Source organism: Oncorhynchus keta, chromosome 5, assembly GCF_023373465.1.
Source record: "Oncorhynchus keta strain PuntledgeMale-10-30-2019 chromosome 5, Oket_V2, whole genome shotgun sequence".
NCBI lineage: Eukaryota > Metazoa > Chordata > Actinopteri > Salmoniformes > Salmonidae > Oncorhynchus > Oncorhynchus keta.
In genome coordinates, this window is record NC_068425.1 from 13,395,774 (window position 1) to 13,416,239 (window position 20,466).

A 20,466-nucleotide genomic window follows, 5' to 3' on the forward strand; every position below is an offset into this window, starting at 1 on the left:
GTTGGTTTATTCCCCCCTCCAGGCTGTAGGACTGAAGCCCACTCCCGCTGTCAAAGAAACCACCGACAGAGACCAATAAAGGACCCAGTACAACTGGTGTAACTCTGCTGACCAAACCATCGGTGCCTCTAAGAACACATCGGAAACAGCATAGAACACACACTGCCGTTAACAAATCATTTCCCCCCCCCCACACAGATCCCGTTAACAAAACATTTTTTTCGTCACAGATTATATTGCATTTCTGCTTTGGCGTCTTGTCGTTTCTGCATTCCTGTTTAGGAATAATAATTTTGAGCACAGTTTGGATGGACGAAAATTACAGACGTGTTAACGTTGGGCCAGTAACCCGGAAGGTCGCTGGTTTGAATACCTGAGCCGACGGGGGGAAACATCTGTCAATGTGCCCTTGAACAAGACATTCAAGGGCGCCGTAATACTATGGCTGACCTTGTAAAACAACATATTTCACTGCACCTAAAAAATATATTAATGGTTGGCCATTCGCAATTACATTCATTTTACATTACTAGCTTGGTCATTCTTAAAATGTTGTGACAATGTCTGCAACAATGAAAACCTCACATTTTTGAAGGGTCATTTAAATGTAAAAAGCTGTTTGAATAATAATTGTAATTGTTCTGTATATTGCATAAATTGTGTGTGTGCGTGTGTGTACTAGCCAGTCTTGTGAAGTTTTGAAAGACAGTGCAGTGTAATAGCCTCCCCCTGTGGTTCATGCAAAACATTTTATTTTTCTCATTGTTTTTTTTATTACTCACACAAAATGTCACTTCCAAAGTGACAGTTCATTTAAATAGGCCTATGCTAAAATACATTATATTTTACATGCATTGGTGGGGTCCCTACTAGCTACTCCCTTTCAACTGAAATGGTGTTACTTCTGTCTTAAACAAAACATCACCTATTTCCAATTTAAATACATGCACACGGCATAAGCCATAAAAAAAAACATTTCAGGGTAATTTTAACTGCATATAGGGCCGCAACGAGATGTGTAACAAATACTACTACTTCGTCTACATGAGATATGGAACACTCTTTCATGCGCTAGCCAGCGCAGGCGCGGTGGCCAAGTGGTAAGGCGTCGGTCTCGTAAACCGAAGATCGCGGGTTCGAACCCCGTCCGTGCCTTTTACGAGATTATCAATAGCGTTTCTGCTAAATCAAAAATCAATGTACCATTTCCGTACTCGAAATATAATTTATAATAGTAAGCGTGATCAGCCACAACAACAGTCATATTTGTGTTAATTTTCACTTCGACTGAATACCTGACTTTTAAAACATTGTGTGGGACTACTTTAGCATCAATAGGGGGCAGCAAACACTAATGGTTTTAATGCGTCCATACAATCTTTTTCTTTACAATGAATGAGTACATAACATTGTAGCTACCTTAGAGTGAAACTTGACATATAGGCAACAACTGACTAAATTAGTGTGCTAAATTGCGCAATATATTCATATTTTAAAAGAGACATGGGGACTTTTGTAATAATTTTTACAAAATTTTACGCAATGTTTTGTTTTTCTTATATCCCATTTCATCTGCATTTTCAAACCCTTTCACCAAGTCTTATTGTGAATTCCTTTTGGCGCGCGCGGAACCCTGTTCTGGGCACCATAAACGCACAAAACAGTGTGACGCTCCATGGATTTAGATGAATCCATTTCCCAGTCTCAATATTTGTATAATACTTCTAGGAAAATAAAACTCATACTTCCATTTACAGTAGGCCTAGCATATGCCAAACTTTCCCCCCAATAGCTGCAGAAAACAACGCAGGACAACGCCGTATCTGACTCTGATACGACAGCCCTAGAATGATTCTCTGAATTTCAACAGCCTATAATTAACAACAAAAACACATTTATTTGGATAAATGCCATATTGCTGTTGTCTGTTTTTGAGACTGCATCACCCCATTCACGGCCTCTCTTACCTCGTGGCGTGACCATGAAGCAATGTATCGAGATTTTATTTTAATGCATTGAGTCAAATCCGCCAGACACTGCTGAGCTCACCACTAGGAGCACGGATACTTAAAGAAACAACAACACATAAAATCAGACAGTCGTTCCTTCCTATCCTGCTGACTGGTCTGATATTATCATGGTAAGTTTAAAGCGACGTTATATCCATGATACACGGAAGATGTTTTGCTTGAGAGTTCGGAGCGGCTGTCATGTCGTCTGTCTACTAGGGCTGGGAGGGCCAGCAGGTGTGAGGGGGATTCTTATTGCTGTCATTATCTAATAATTATAGGCCTATGTTATTGATCATTTTGAATAGCACAATGAACGCTACACTTGTCAGTGAATGTTTAGATAATGCTATTGTTTTGACATTAGGTATGCATGATTAGTTGTCGTATTAAATGTGCTGGTTTTTTTCACGGGGTGGTCTCTCAGAGTAGCAGACAGATTGTGTCTGAGAGTACCTGAACTCTCTAGGGACCACCAGACAATGTCTGGGACTCAACTAACGCCCACTGAATTCACTAAATGCACACAAGAGCTGTATATTAAAACCTGTTGTTTTACATTCAATACAGAGGGACATATTGCAGCAATATGATATTAATGTGCATGTTATAATCCAGTTGTTGTACAAGGAAATGTCAGCTTGATGCTAATCAAGTGTGTAGTTTATGAAAGGAAATGTTCAAGGATTGCACAGTGATTCAAATCATGAGGATTGCATAATCAGTAATCACATCATTCCTATAAAATACACAGGCTACTGTAAAGCCATTGTTCTTATGAAACCAGCCTTATTGTAGGTCATGTAGGATGTAGCTAGATTAACTCATTATTATAGCAGGCTGACACTGACACATTCTCAATAACAGTGAGTGGAAGTGTGTTATCTATTTTATAGTCAGACAAAACCCCTACCTAGACCATAACCCAATGTCAGTTATGCAATAGCCTACACACAAACTGCACTCTTTGAAAATGAGTTGAGGATAAAAGCTGAGGATGATGTAATATTGTATCCATAAGTAATTGTAATGTGTATGAGAATGTCAGGTGGCCTTAGTGTGGTCTCAGTCACGGGATCTTGTGGGCGAGATGAGTTTGATTAGAATCCAACTGGCCCGCAAAGTCCCGCTTCTGTGACTCACCCTCTCATCTTACCCAATTAGCCCAACTTTCTGTGTGTTTGTGTGATACTGTGGTTATGTTGGGACAGAATAAATAGTCAAACTAGTGGCAGGCGGGGGTGCCCAGTGAAGTTCAAATCTAATGCCGCAGGGAGAATGAGGGGCTTTTGGGGGCACTTGTGTTTCAGTTTCACCATCATAATGCCCCTAAAAATCCTTATTGCTCTTGCACTGATCTCCTATCGCTGTGTTTATGGGGGTGTATAAAATACATATCAGATTAAACTAAAATACATATCAGATTAAACTAATCCAACTCTTTCCCCTCTATACATTTCAGAGTGCCCTTGGATTAATGTCCTAACTATCTTTATTGTATTGGATTCCATTACATGGGCTGATGTTGATGATGATGTTGAAGATGATAATAATAATAATATAATATATGCCATTTAGCTGACGCTTTTATCCAAAGCGACTTACAGTCATGTGTGCATACATTCTACGTATGGGTGGTCCCGGGAATCGAACCCACTACCCTGGCGTTACAAGCGCCATGCTCTACCAACTGAGCTACAGAAGGACCACAATGTAATCATCATTTTTTATGTTTAGTTTCAGTTCAGCATATTTTTTATGATGATGCTGTTGACTTGATGTATTTGATAAGGTACTTAACTTCTATCTAGGTTTTACTTTGTACTATTAGTGGTGCTAATGTTGATCATTAATATTGATATATTTATATTAATGGCTGCCCACCCATGACTAATGCACTAGCATTGTATGTACTACCTTTGCATTCAGTATCTTTGTGATTCATATGTGTTTTTTTAAATGTTTCTAAATCTTATGTGCTCCTTGTTGCAAAACCAAATGCCTTCTGGGACAAATAGAATTGAAACATGAACTAATGTAGACCACCGTTCAAAAAGTTTGGGGTCACTTAGAAATGTCCTTGATTTTGAAAGAAAAGCAACTCCGGGATGCTGGCCTTCTAGGCAGAGTTGCAAAGAAAAAGCCATATCTCAGACTGGCCAATAAAAATAAAACATGAAGATGGGTAAAAGAACACAGACACTGGACAGAGGAACTCTGCCTAGAAGGCCAGCATCCCGGAGTTGCCTCTTCACTGTTGATGTTGAGACTGGTGTTTTGCGGGTACTATTTAATGAAGCTGCCATTTGAGGACTTGTGGGGCTTCTGTGTCTCAAACTAGACGCTCTAATGTACTTGTCCTCTTGCTCAATTGTGCACCGGGGTTTACCACTCCTCTTTCTATTCTGGTTAGAGCCAGTTTGAGCTGTTCTGTGAAGGGAGTAGTACACAGCATTGTATGAGATCTTCAGTTTCTTGACAATTTCTCGCATGGAGTAGGTATAATTTCTTAGAACAAGAATAGACCGATGAGTTTCAGAAGAAAGTTCTTTGTTTCTGGCCATTTTGAGGCTCTAATCAAACTCAAAAATGCTGATGCTCCAGATGCTCAACTAGTCTAAAGAAGGCCTGTTTTATTGCTTCTTTAAACAGAACAACAGTTTTCAGCTGTGCTAACATAATTGCAAAATGGTTTTCTAATGATCAATTAGCCTTTTAAAATGATAAACATGGGTTGCTGATAATGGGCCTCTGTACTCCTATGTAGAAATTCCATTAAAAATCAGCCTTTTCCAGCTACAATTGTAATTTACAACATTAACAATGTCTACACTGTATTTCTGATCAATTTGATGTTATTTTAATGGACAAAAAATGTGCTTTTCTTTCAAAATCAATGAAATTTCTATGTGACCCCAAACTTTTGAACGGTAGTGTACATCTCTGTCAAATTGTTAATTTCATGTCTAAGGATAAAGAAAAGGTTATACCTGTATTTTGTTTATTGGTCATATATGCAAATAGGTCCACGGTGTAATGTTTGTACAGTGCCTTGCAAAAGTATTCGGCCCCCTTGAACTTTGCGACCTTTTGCCACATTTCAGGCTTCAAACATAAAGATATAAAACTGTATTTTTTTGTGAAGAATCAACAACAAGTGGGACACAATCATGAAGTGGAACGACATTTATTGGATATTTCAAACTTTTTTAACAAATCAAAAACTGAAGAATTGGGCGTGCAAAATTATTCAGCCCCCTTAAGTTAATACTTTGTAGCGCCACCTTTTGCTGCGATTACAGCTGTAAGTCGCTTGGGGTATGTCAGTTTTGCACATCGAGAGACTGAATTTTTTTCCCATTCCTCCTTGCAAAACAGCTCCAGCTCAGTGAGGTTGGATGGAGAGCATTTGTGAACAGCAGTTTTCAGTTCTTTCCACAGATTCTCGATTGGATTCAGGTCTGGACTTTGACTTGGCCATTCTAACACCTGGATATGTTTATTTTTGAACCACTCCATTGTAGATTTTGCTTTATGTTTTGGATCATTGTCTTGTTGGAAGACAAATCTCCGTCCCAGTCTCAGGTCTTTTGCAGACTCCATCAGGTTTTCTTCCAGAATGGTCCTGTATTTGGCTCCATCCATCTTCCCATCAATTTTAACCATCTTCCCTGTCCCTGCTGAAGAAAAGCAGGCCCAAACCATGATGCTGCCACCACCATGTTTGACAGTGGGGATGGTGTATTCAGGGTGATGCGCTGTGTTGCTTGTACGCCAAACATAACTTTTTGCATTGTTGCCAAAAAGTTCAATTTTGGTTTCATCTGACCAGAGCACCTCCTTCCACATGTTTGGTGTGTCTCCCAGGTGGCTTGTGGCAAACTTTAAACAACACTTTTTATGGATATCTTTAAGAAATGGCTTTCTTCTTGCCACTCTTCCATAAAGGCCAGATTTGTGCAATATACGACTGATTGTTGTCCTATGGACAGAGTCTCCCACCTCAGCTGTAGATCTCTGCAGTTCATCCAGAGTGATCATGGGCCTCTTGGCTGCATCTCTGATCAGTCTTCTCCTTGTATGAGCTGAAAGTTTAGAGGGACGGCCAGGTCTTGGTAGATTTGCAGTGGTCTGATACTCCTTCCATTTCAATATTATCGCTTGCATAGTGCTCCTTGGGATGTTTAAAGCTTGGGAAATCTTTTTGTATCCAAATCCGGCTTTAAACTTCTTCACAACAGTATCTCGGACCTGCCTGGTGTGTTCCTTGTTCTTCATGATGCTCTCTGCGCTTTTAACGGACCTCTGAGACTATCACAGTGCAGGTGCATTTATACGGAGACTTGATAACACACAGGTGGATTGTATTTATCATCATTAGTCATTTAGGTCAACATTGGATCATTCAGAGATCCTCACTGAACTTCTGGAGAGAGTTTGCTGCACTGAAAGTAAAGGGGCTGAATAACTTTGCACGCCCAATTTTTCAGTTTTTGATTTGTTAAAAAAGTTTGAAATATCCAATAAATGTCGTTCCACTTCATGATTGTGTCCCACTTGTTGTTGATTCTTCACAAAAAAATACAGTTTTATATCTTTATGTTTGAAGCCTGAAATGTGGCAAAAGGTCGCAAAGTTCAAGGGGGCCGAATTCTTTCGCAAGGCACTGTAAATAGTATTACATGTACTGTAGGTAGGAGACAATTTATACTTTTATAGATTGTTATCTCACTTCTAATGATGAATAAATAATGATTGCATTGCATAAATCATAATTCAGTATGGTTATTGGCTTTATATCAATTGTGAGAGGTTTGCGTCAATTACAACACGTAAGGAGGCGTTCATGTTCCTCAAAATATTAACGCAGGGGACTTCTTAGAATTTCCCTGCAAAGAAAGGAGCCGTGTCTTCTTTCAAAGCCACGGATTGTTCCATCCTAGTCCTGAGGCAAAGGCCAGAACACACTCTTTCAGTGCTCAGAGCATGTGACACAAACACAAGCCACTGCTCAATATTTGTTTGTGTTAACATTGCCAATGTATCTCCTTGGCTTGAACAAGCCCTTTGGTAGGGAGTTCACATAATGTCATGCCTACAATTTGTGCTTCTCACAGATGGCCTTGAGTGCACAATTAAGTTGTTTTGCACCAAGATCCGCTCACAACCCCTGTGTGTGTATCACTTTCCTGTTAAATTCCAGCTGACTGGGATCACTGAATTACTATACACTGTAAAAACAAAACTGTAACGGCGTTCTTCGTTTGTGGAAAGAGAGTCGGACCGAAATGCAGCGTAGTGGTTACTCATGACTTTAATAGAAAAAGTGACACATGAAAAAACGATACAAAATACAAAACAACAAACGGAACGGGAAACCTAATTACAGCCTATCTGGTGAAACTACACAGAGACAGGAACAATCACCCACGAAATACAAAGCGAAACCAGGCTACCTAAATACGGTTCCCAATCAGAGACAACGAGAATCACCTGACTCTGATTGAGAACCGCCTCAGGCAGCCAAGCCTATACAACACCCCTAATCAGCCGCGATCCCAAATACTACAAACCCCAATACGAACATACAATATAACATAAACCCATGTCACACCCTGGCCTGACCAAATAATTAAAGAAAACTCAAAATACTAAGACCAAGGCGTGACAAAAACAAAATGTGCTTGGTTCTACTTTTTAAAAATGAACTGTTTGCCTCAGTTTTTTGAGTATTTCCAACATGAGGTATTACTATGTATAATATACAATTCCAAAACAGTTAGATCTACTTCATCTTTTGGATCAGTTACTTTCAGTGATCATGTCAAATGTTTTTTTATGTCTTTGATTATTTGCCATTTTAACCCATTGCTGAACACATTGTGCATTCCACTAGCAGTCAGTGGATGTAGAACTGCAGGCATTGTAAGATGCTGCATGTGCCTCTATAGCATTAAGGGTAGTGTAACCTTGTTGATGGTGGGAATCTCATCGTTGAACGTCAATTTGCCCGATGCTTTTCATATCAGTTCATCATTATCCATTATAACTCATAGCACAACAATCTGCTTAATACTGATACAGAAACATGCATATAAAGTTGTGTAAAAGTATCATAAAGTCAAACAATTTTGAATTACCCACAATCCTCTAGAAATGAGGCCACATGGCAAGTTGTTGAAAAATATATATATTAAGCTGAGAGTAAATATTATGAAAATATAGTAAATTATACACTGTATATTAAATTGAATTGACATTTTCAAATGTAATGCTTTTTGAAAACATACAAATGAAATAAGGTATTACAAATATTGAAGTAAAACCCGAAACCTGAATTTGTATGTGAAAATCATATATTTTTGGGGATAGTATTTACTAAGCCCCTGAATATTTTTTTACAGTGTAGTGCAGTCACAGCAGCTGTGGATTCATGATCAACGAATTGAAATACCAAACCGAGGGTTTAGTTCGATTACCAAAATGTTTTGCAAATTAGATGAGGGTGAACAGATGAAGACCAAAGGAATGTTGATTAAAAGAACACTTTCAGTAGGCCATTTGCAATTCTGCTCATCTTCATGAAATATGCTGCACAGCAAGCGGGCTAAGACATAAAACAGGTGATTAGTGGTCATTCACACACATCAATGTCCACAAGCCTGTAGCTACTGCTATCAGGAGAGCATTTCCTTCTATGTGGGATATACTGTGAGTGAGCAGAATAGATATTTAGCTCTCTTCATCTTTACCTTGTAATTGATGACGGAATCAGAATGATCTTGACAGAATGGGTCATGAAACAAAAGTATTTGGGATTTCATTGTTGTATTTGCATTCATAGAAGAATATCAGTGGAGGTGAACCCTCTTCAACTAAGCCCATCTAAATAATCTCTCAAAATATCGGCGCATAAACACATCTATATCATTGTAAACATATCCTAGCCATGGACATATGGAATCAAAACTGTAATAATTTGCATCGTGAGATGTGATGGTGGAGTCGTAAACACCTTCCCTTGCTGTGAAGGCGCTGTGTGTGAAGAATATGGTCAGGCTGTGTTGAATCACAGAGCATTTGCTGGCTTTCCAGACAGGTTTGTCCTTGCTTATCGTGAGGGAGGCAGTTACAGCTGGGGAAGTCATTATTGACACCCTATACCTTCAACGGAACGTTCCAGTCTAAATGACATGGCAGAAAGGATCTGTGCCTTCATTGATTTTAAATAAAACATCACAGCGAATGCCTATGGTAATAATATTGAAATATGAATATTGCAATATGAGTATTTAAAATATTAAACTGTGAATGACAAGACGAGAAAACAACAGATAAACTATTAATAGACTATTAATAGACTGATTAATAATGATAGTAGAAACTCTAATTGTTGGTATAATTTCTGCATCATGTGGTGCCTGGTGCCTCAGAAAGTAGATGATGAAGTGAATGACTGTCATAGTTGAGATTAGAGGTCGGCCGATTATGATTTTTCAATACCGATACCGATTATTGGAGGGCCCAAAAAAAGCAGATACCGATTAATTGGACGATTTTTAAAAATTGATTTATAATAATAACAATTACAACAATACTGAATTGAACACTTATTTTAACTTAATATAATACATCAATAAAAATCCATTTAGCCTCAAATAAATAATGAAACATGTTCAATTTGGTTTAAATAATGCAAAAACAAAGTGTTGGAGAGGTAAAAGTGCAATATGTGCCATGTAAAAAAGCTAACGTTTGAGTTCCTTGCACACAACATGAGAACATATGAAAGTTGGTGGTTCCTTTTAACATGAGACTTCAATATTCCAAGGTAAGAGGTTTTAGGTTGTAGTTAATATAGTATTTATATGACTATTTCTTTCTATACCATTTGTATTTCATATACCTTTGACTATTGGATGACTATTGGATGTTCTTATAGCCACTATAGTAACAGTATAGCTTCCGTCCCTCTCCTCGCCCCTACCTGGGCTCGAACCAGGAGCACATCGACAACAGCCACACTCGAAGCATCGTTACCCATGCAGAGCAAGGGGAACAACTACTCCAAGTCTCAGAGCGAGTGACGTTTGAAACGCTATAACTAGCTAGCCATTTCACATTGGTTACACCAGCCATTAGGCTGGTAGGCTTGAAGTCATAAACAGCGCTGTGCTTGCGAAGAGCTGCTGGCAAAACGCACAAAAGTGCTGTTTGAATGAATGCTTACGAGCCTGCTGCTATACCTACCATCGCTCAGTCAGACTGCTCTATCAAATCATAGACTTAATTATAACATAATAACACTCAGAAATACGAGCCTTTGGTCATTAATATGGTCGAATCCGGAAACTAGGTATATTATCTAACGGGTGGCATCCCTAAGTCTAAATATTCTTGTTACATTGCACAAATTTCAATGTTATATCATAATTACGTAAAATTCTGGCAAATTAGTTCGCAATGAGCCATATTGGCCAAACTGTTGCATATACCCTGACTCTGCGTGCAATGAACGCAAGAGAAGTGACACAATTTCACCTGGTTAATATTGCCTGCTAACCTGGATTTCTTTTAGCTAAATATGCAGGTTTAAAAATATATACTTCAGTGTATTGATTCTAAGAAAGGCATGGATGTTTATGGTTAGGTACAGTCGTCCAACAATTGTGCTTTTTTCACAAATGTGCTTTTGTTAAATCATCCCCCAGCGTTGCATCGATTATATGCAACGCAGGACTCGCTAGATAAACTAGTAATATCATCAACCATGTGTTGTTATAACTAGTGATTATGATTGATTGTTTTTTATAAGATAAGTTTAATGCTAGCTAGCAATTTACCTTGGCTTCTACTGAATTCGCGTAACAGGCAGTCTCCTTGTGGAGTGCAACGAGAGGCAGGTGGTTATAGCGTTGGACTTGTTAAGTGTTATATTGCAAAATTGGATCCCCCGAGCTGACAAGGTGAAAATCTGTTGTTCTGCCCCTGAACAAGGCAGTTAACCCACCGTTCCTAGGCCATCATTGAAAATAAGAATGTGTTCTTAACTGACTTGCCTAGTTAAAAGGTCGATTTTTTTTTTTTTACATCTGCAAAATCTGCACCCAATAATACAGATTTCCGATTGTTATGAAAACCTGAAACCGGCCCTAATTAATCGGCCATTCCGATTAATCGGTAGACCTCTAATAGAGATATCTTTAAAAGGGACTGCAAGATATTCAGAGACATTTGATGTTCAATATTATGAGATAATAGCATAAGCGTGTTTGACTTTTTCCAATGGATGTAATCCTTTGAGTAATCTCTATTAAAGGATCCCTCAAATCCTAACAACGGAGAATGTTTTCTGACGCATTGCTGTGCATAAACCAAAACTATGTTGATTAGATTCTGTGATAAACTAGGAAACGTTGCAAAAATGAATCCCCAAAAGCCTCTTGCTATGATAAGCTGATGTCAGAGGAGAGGAATGCACTGGAGAACATCATTTTTATTTAGTACATTCACAATGACCTACAAAATGGTTTGGATTGTCACAACCACCTTTAAGATTCCAGATGTGACCAATATTTGCTGGTCCTTGCAGTCCTTAGACTGTTGTGTTTCTGATTGTATAACCTTCCTCTATAGAGGCTTCTTCTACATCAACGTATAGTACTCTACTACACTGAGTATACAAAACATTAAGAATGCCGGCTCTTTCCATGACATAGACTGACCAGGTGAATCTAAGTGAAAGCTATGATACCTTATTGATGCCACTTCAATCAGTGTAGATGAAGGGGGGGAGACAGGTTAAAGACAGATTTTTAAGCCTTGAGACAATTGAGACATGGTTGTGTATGTGTGCCTTCCAGAGGGTGTTTTTAATGTTTTGTACACTCAGTGTATGTGTCTGTCGTCATGAACCTTCCCTCTACTCATCATGGGATGAATGGATCTGTATGTATGAGTGAATAGAAGATGGTGGCAATGAGTCTTCCTAGTGTTATTTAGTGGTCTTCAGACAAGGCAGAGCAGGACACACAACCCCAGTTTACTGTTTAATAATCTCTGCTCGCAGGTCTCCACACTGACAGCCTGCCAGATACAACAAGCTGAGGGTGTGAGAGTTAGCAGGCCAAGAGCACACACACACACACACACACACACACACACAGAGCTTTTAAACAAAATACCAGGTGGCATAACAAGATGAAATGTGCTTTTTCTTGTCAATGCACATAATATTTGAACAGGACCACAAGATGGGATGACACATTTAGTTTCAGTCTTTCAGCATACATCAGATGCTGATCTTACGTGTAAGTAATACAACAAGTATTGTAATTACAGTAATCCTGACCCTAAATACAGCGTAAGAACAATGTCATACCAACACTTGTTACAATGTTAAGTGTCTGATGATAAAAAAGTTTGGAATTGTTCCATTTGGGAATGCTTTACAACAATGTTAGTGAGGAAAAATATATATTTCCTTGTCCAAAAAAATCGAGACATGTGTGAAGCAATAGGCACGGTATGAAACCCTTACAGCCAAGACTCCCACCCACATCTAATCCTATTGTAGATATGGCCATATTGAGTGCTCTACAGTTGCTGATGTCAGATTCCTTTGACATTCACACTGAGCTGCACACACTGTTGAAGTCCCATTTTGAAGCAGGACTACTTACACAGAGGGACACACAGAGAACTTGCAGGGGAACTCTGCAGGGTAAAGTATATTGAAAAATCTCACATGACAAGCCACCCTCACACAGCGAGGGGGATACATTTACCCTTTCTGCCTCAGCAGTTATATTTAGAGCTTCAGTAGAAATGGCGAAGAGAGGACATCATGATGCATTTGAAGCTAAATGGGAAGGAATTTAGATGATTCTCTTGATTCTTATGCCCGAATCAGACACCAAACATGATTAACACAGTAAGATTAATGAATGTAGGCGGTAATGACAATAGAAATGTGTCCAGCCAAATATGACCAAGTTGTCGCTCTCACTTAAACAAAATTCATATATGGCCATCCAATATGTCAAGATGGAGCTGGCTCTGAACTCGGTAAGTGGCTGTCTCCTGGGCACATGTGCATCCAACACTGTCATCAAACGCTGATTTCTCACATAAATGCACACATTGATTCAGGTTACAGACCATGTAACTAAGCCTAGAACCCATAGATAAAGCAAGTGAAACAATATTAGTCAAATTCAAATGTTATTGGTCACATACACATGGTTAGCAGATGTTAATGCGAGTGTAGTGAAATGCTTGTGCTTCTAGTTCCAACCATGCAGTAATATCTAACAAGTAGCTTCAGTAGGCTAGTTATTGGGTTTGTAACAATATACATTTGTGTAACTACTGTGCCAAGGTCCCATTTGAATCACGAGATATTATAATATGTCCAGTGTTAGAAAAAGTACTCAATTCTCATACTTGAGTAAAAGTAAAGATACCTTAATATAAAATGACTCAAGTAAAAGTGAAAGTCACCCAGTAAAATTATACTTGAGTAAAAGTCTACAAGTATTTGGTTTTCAAATACACTTAAGAATCAAAAGTAAAAGTACGAATAATAGAATAGAATAATAGAATAACCAGATAGCACCATTTTTTATTTATTTACAGATAGCCAGGGTCACACTCCAATACTTAGAGATAATTTACAAACAAAGCAGTTGTGTTTAGTGAGTCCGCCAGATCAGATGCAGTAGGGATGACCAGGGATGTTCTCTTGATAAGTCTGCGAATTGGACCATTTTCTGTCCTGCTAAACATTCAAAATGTAACGAGTACTTCTGGGTGTCAGGGAAACTGTATGGGGTAAGAAGTACATCATTTTCTTCAGGAATGTAGTGAAGGCTGTGTAAAAGTTGTCAAAAATATAAATAGTAAAGTGAAGTACAGATACCCCAAAAAAACAACTTTACTTAAGTACTTTACACCACTGAATATGCCTTTGGGGAGTGCAGATCATATGACTCATCTCACATGTCTCGTTTTCTAAGACTGCTTTGTGAAGGCAAAATGTGTTTAGCATTGAGCAGATTTGGACAACATTCATTGTACTAATCACATCTATAAACCATACTTGAACGTTGTCCTGTGACTGATGTGAACACATCAAAAGTGGACCAATTACTAGACATATGGGGATGTGGACTGCTTTATTTCACTGTCATGCTGCTAAGCACGGTTTTTAACCACACAAGTGCATGGACAAACCACACAATTGGACAAGGTTATTAAAAATCTAAGTGCATGTACAATTCCCAAACAAAACTGGGGGCGGTTTAAAAGTTCCAATTCACAGCATAGCACATTTTCCTCACTGAGCAATAAGTAGGATTTACATTAACCGAATCTATGATTCTTGTTAAATCCAGAATTCTTGACAGGCATCCCTGGAGACCAGCTCTGTGCAGTAGAGCTCAGCTTCCTCATATGACTGCCAGGCCTTGGAGAGAAGCCCCCAAATTAATCAGTATCAGGCCCTGCTGACTGCATTCTGGCCCAGTGCTCTCTAGCATGCAGACCCAGGAGTAACATCTTAATTAACAACCACAATAGACATGTACGGTACCTAAAGATAAAACTACATTAGGCAAAGCTGCCAGAAAATAAATGCAGGTAGTGGTGTTATTGTCTTTAAATAGGCAGGTAAAAACACAGGCGAAAAAAGATCCTCCTGTTGATTCAGTGGTTAAGAAATGACTCAGAGATATTTTGGCTGGTTGGGTTATGACTTTGGGTTGTAGCCATGGGGTTGTGGGTCAATGACAAGCTGCACTGCCAGCTATTATGAGTCCACCATAGTCTCAACATTGTGGAAAAGAGGCAGGTAATATGTCTCTATGATTCGGGCCTCTGGCAGAATGTCAACAAACCCCTTAACAGTGTTTCAAGGATGCTGTATTGACAGGGTTCTGAAAAAATGACCACTATTCACATGACAGACATGCTCCATTTTCACCAGGATCTATGCTTTGTCGTCTAGCCCTAACTCGGCACAATGGTGCTTATTTGACTTTTTCTAACATCAAATGGTGACAAACTCCCTTTGTTCAATCCATCATTGCAAATTATCATGTTTCTTACCTTTGCGAGGCCTTTTGTCTAATGGAAATGTTACTGTAAGTTGAATATAAAACAATATGGAGTGCATTCTCTCCTCCCGGTTGAAAAGATCAAATAGGATTTAAAATGCTGACTGGCACAACTTACACAGAATATCGTACAAGACCTACTCCACTGGGCGGGCACACACTGGTTGAATCAACGTTGTTTCCACATAATTTCAATGAAATTACTTTAAATCAACATGGCACAGACGTTCAATTGAAAGCTTCAAATTCAAATCAAATCGATTTATATAGCCCTTTGTACATCAGCTGATATCTTAAAGTGCTGTACAGAAACCCAGCCTAAAAACCCAAACAGCAAGCAATTCCGGTGTAGAAGCACGGTGGCTCGGAAAAACTCCCTAGAAAGGCCAAAACCTAGGAAGAAACCTAGAGAGGAACCAGGCTATGAGAGGTGGCCAGTCCTCTTCTGGCTTTGCCGGGTGGAGATTATAACAGAACATGGCCAAGATGTTCAAATGTTCATAAATGACCAGCATGGTCAAATAATAATAATCACAGTAGTTGTCGAGGGTGCAGCAAGTCAGCACCTCAGGTGCTGAACAGTTGAAACTGGAGCAGCAGCACAGCCAGGTGGACTGGGGACAGCAAGGAGTCCTCATGCCAGGTAGTCCTGAGGCATGGTCCTAGGGCTCAGGTCCTCCGAGAGAAAGAAAGAGAGAGCATACTTAAATTCACACAGGACACCGGATAAGACAGGAGAAGTACTCCAGATATAACTAACTGACCCTAGCCCCCCAACACAAACTACTGCAGCATAAATACCGGAGGCTGAGAGAGGGGTCAGGAGACATTGTGGCCCCATCCGATGTTACCCCCGGGCAGGGCCAAACAGGAAGGATATAACCTCACCCACTTTGCCAAAGCACAGCCCCCACACCACTTATTATATTATATCTTCAACCACCAACTTAACATCCTGAGACAAGGCCGAGTATAGCCCACAAAGATCTCCACCACAGCACAACCCAGACAGGAAGATCACATCAGTGACTCAACCCACTCAAGTGACGCACCCCTCCCAGGGACGGCATGAAATAGCACCAGTAAGCCAGTGACTCAGCCCCTGTAATAGGGTTAGAGGCACTGAGTCTGCGTCTCTCACATGGGTAGGCAGACCATTCCATAAAAATGGAGCTCTATAGGAGAAAGCCCTGCCTCCAGCTGTTTGCTTAGAAATTCTAGGGACAATTAGGAGGCCTGCGTCTTGTGACCGTAGTGTACGTGTAGGTATGTACGGCCGGACCAAATCAGAGAGATAGGTATGAGCAAGCCCATGTAATGCTTTGTAGGTTGGCAGTAAAACCTTGATCTCAGCTCTTGCCTTAACAGGAAGCCAGTGTAGGGAGGCTAGCACTGGAGTAATATGATCAACATTTTTGGTTCTAGTCAGGATTCTAGCAGCCGTATTTAGCACTAACTGAAGTTTATTTAGTGTTTTATCCGGGTAGCCGGAAAATAGAGCAGTGCAATGTTACGTAGATGGAAAAAAGCTGTCCTTGAAACAGTCTTAATATGTTCGTCAAAAGAGAGATCAGGGTCCAGAGTAAAGCAGAGGTCCTTCAAAGTTCTTTGAGACGACTGTACAACCATTAAGATTAATTGTCAGATTCAACAGAATATCTTTGTTTCTTGGGACCTAGAACAAGCATCTCTGTTTTGTACGAGTTTAAAAGTAGAAAGTTTGCACCCATCCACTTCCTTATGTCGGAAACAGACTTCTAGCGAGGGCAATTTTGGGGCTTCACCATGTTTCATTGAAATGTACAGCTGTGTGTCATCCGCATAGCAGTGAAAAACATTGTTTTTGAATGACATCCCCAAGAGGTGAAATATATAGTGAAAACAATAGTGGTCCTAAAACGGAACCTTGAGGAACACCGAAATATACAGTTGATTTGTCAGAGGACAAACCATTCAGAGACCAACTGATGTCTTTCCAACAGATAAGATCTAAACCCGCCTTTGCGGGATACACAGGGGATATGGTCACTAGTGTAACCAGGAGGTGAGGCCTCACACAGTAAATTCATCAGGCTTAAGCCGTGTTTCAGTCAGGCCAATCACATCAAGATTATGATCAGTTAACTTATTAACTGCCTTTGAAGTAAGGGATCCAACATTAAGTAGCCCTACTTTGAGATGTGAGGTATCACAAACTCTTTCCATAATGGCAGGAATTGAGGTGGTCTTTATCCTAGTGAGATTGCTAAGGCGAACACCGCCATGTTTATGAGAGTTAATGCGAGTGTAGCGAAATGCTTGTGCTTCTAGTTCTGACAATGCAGTAATATCTAACAAGTAATCTAACAATTCCCCAACAACTACCTTATACACACATCTAGAGGGGAGAATGAGAATATGTACATACAAATATATGGATGAGCAGCACAGGCAAAGTGCAATAGATGTTATAAAATACAGTATATACATATGAGTAATGTAAGATATGTAAACATTTTTAAAAGAGGCATTATTTAAAGGTGCATTGTTTAAAATGACTGGCGAGCCATTTATTAATGTGGCCAGTGATTGGTCTCAATGTAGGCAGCAGCCTCTCTGAGTTAGTGATGGCTGTTTAGTAGTCTGATGGACTTGAGATTGAAAAACAGCTTTGGTCTCTCCGTCCCAGTTGACGCACCTCTACTGACCTCACCATCTGGATGGTAGAAGCGTGAACACCATAACCAAAAACAATACTCACAGGTGAGGACAAAGTGATATGGAGGTGCTCAAACAAACGAGAGCTCAATACATAAAGAGAGATAGAGACATAGTAGGAGAGAGTGAAACAGCGATATCTACAGACATATGTCATTTAGAGAGAGATTGCGCTCTAGCGCAAACAACTGACAGGGTTTTTAAACCAAGGGAAAGGAACTGTGATTGGGTAGGAAACAGGAGGAGGTGTGTCTTCTGATTGATGATTGATTGGTGACTGATTGGGGAGTGATGATTTTCACCTGTGAGGGGAGAAGGAGAGAAAAGGACACAGGATACACACACACACACACACACACACAGGATACCTGTATCCGTAACACATTGCTCATCCTAATATTTATACATTTCTTAACTCCATTCTTTTCATTTAGATTTGTGTGTATTGTTAGATATTACTGCACTGTTGGTTCTAGAAACACATGAATTTCATTACACCCGCAATAACATCTGCTAAATATGTGTATGTGACAAATATAATTTCATTTGATTTGAATTGATATCTGTGCCCAGTGGGACATTTCATGAACCATAGCCAAGTGTTTTTTTCTCTCGCTCCCTCTTTTTCTGTTATAGGATAATTGCGTGGCGACCTAGTCATCTGCATTCTTTGTTTTAGTATTGCCTGACTGAGAGAAGACCATTGCTAGTCCACACAGAACCATGCTCCTAATTTTCATGAGTCATGGGGTCAAGGAAGAGGGATGGGGAGATAGGCTGAGCTGAACCACACCTCCTCTGCTGATTAATGCAGTGCAGCACAGTCTCTAACCAGAAGCACATGCAGGCCTTTTGCAGCCAAACCAAATGAATGAATGTCTATTATGAGACAAGTAGAGGACAGGGACAGAACAGATCAAATGTTTTTGACAAACAACTTTGTTGCATGGCCTCTTGTTTGGCAGAATCTGTTTGGGCCGTCTATGTTTGCATCTATAGTGTCTAATTAAAAGTGCAATAAAATAGAGCCAAAATGCATTCTCATGGTGAACACATGATAAAAAAGGATGCTATATCCACTTAGAGGTGTCATGGCCATAGGTGCCACAAGGGGACCTCATATTTTTCCTGTTTTTGTTCAAATAAATCATTATTATTATGCATGAATTATTTCTAAAAAGGCCTGTCAGCAGTATTTTGCAGAGCGGGCACACTGATTGGACCAGGCAAAGAGTACTCCTACATCCTCCCAAGTAAGTGATTCCTTCCAAGGTGCATCATGAGCAAAGATATGCTAGGCAGGACGTTAGATACTCTAGTGTGTGCAGACAGTATCGCCAGTGAAGGAGGAGAGAGAGTGTTGATTGACACACAGCATTTGATTCGATTTTAGCTGCTAGTGATTAGCAGAACTTGCTAGAGGTATGTTTGTAAATTAAATTGAACAAGCTTTGTAGCCTTTTGATTCCTTCTTGATGAATACATGAGACAATTTTTTTCTCTCTCTGTAATACTAAACTCAAGCAAAAAAAGAAATGTCCTCTCACTGTCAACTGCATTTATTTACAGCAAACGTAACATATGTAAATATTTCTATGAACATATGATTCAACAACTGAGACATAAACTGAACAAGTTCCACAGACATGTGACTAACAGAAATGGAATACTGTGTCCCTGTCAAAATGAAAAGTAACAGTCAGCATCTGGTGTGGCCACCAGCTGCATTAAGTACTGCAGTGCATCTCCTCCTCATGGACTGCACCAGATTAGCCAGTTCTTGCTGTGAGATGCTACCCCACTCTTCCACCAAGGCACCTGCAAGTTCCCGAACATTTCTGGGGGAATGGCCCTAGCCCTCACCTTCTGATCCAACAGGTCCAAGACGTTCTCAATGGGATTGAGATCTGGGCTGATGACAACAAGCCAAGTCCGATGATGCTGTGACACACCACCCCAGACCATGACGGACCCTCCACCTCCAAACTGATCCCTCTACAGAGTACAGGCCTCGGTGTAACGCTCATTCCTTCAACGATAAATGTGAATTTGACCATCACCCCTGGTGAGACGAAACCGCGATTCATCAGTGAAGAGCACTTTTTGCCAGCCCTGTCTGGTCCGGCGACGTTGCTGCCGGTGATGTCTGGTGAGGACCTGCCTTACAACAGGCTTACAAGCCCTCAGTCCAGCCTCAATCAGCCTATTTCGGACAGTCTGAGCACTGATGGAGTGATTGTGCATTCCTGGTGTAACTCGGGCAGTTGTTGTTGCTATCCTGTACCTGTCCCGCAGGTGTGATGTTCGGATGTACCGATCCTGTGCAGGTGTTGTTACGCGTGGTCTGCCACTGCGAGAATGATCAGCTGTCGGTCCTGTCTCCCTGTAGCGCTGTCTTAGGCGCCCTGGCCACTTCTGCAGTCCTCATGTCTCCTTGCAGAATGCCTAAGGCACGTTTACGCAGATGAACAGGGACCCTGGGCATCTTTCTTTTGGTGTTTTTCAGAGTCAGTAGAAAGGCCTCTTTAGTGTCCTACGTTTTCATAACTGTGACCTTAATTGCCTACCGTCTGTAAGCTGTCTTAACGACAGTTCCACAGCTGCATGTTCATTAATTGTTTATGGTTCATTGAACAAGCATGGGA

General features: G+C 40.1%; 1 non-coding gene across 1 annotated transcript; it reads left to right on the forward strand.

Annotated features, from left to right (window-relative positions):
* The first annotated feature begins 1,083 nt into the window (after nt 1-1,083).
* trnat-cgu (transfer RNA threonine (anticodon CGU)) lies at nt 1,084-1,155 on the forward strand. The gene has a single exon. It is a non-coding gene; the product is annotated as a tRNA-Thr (tRNA).
* Nucleotides 1,156-20,466: the final 19,311 nt, after the last annotated feature.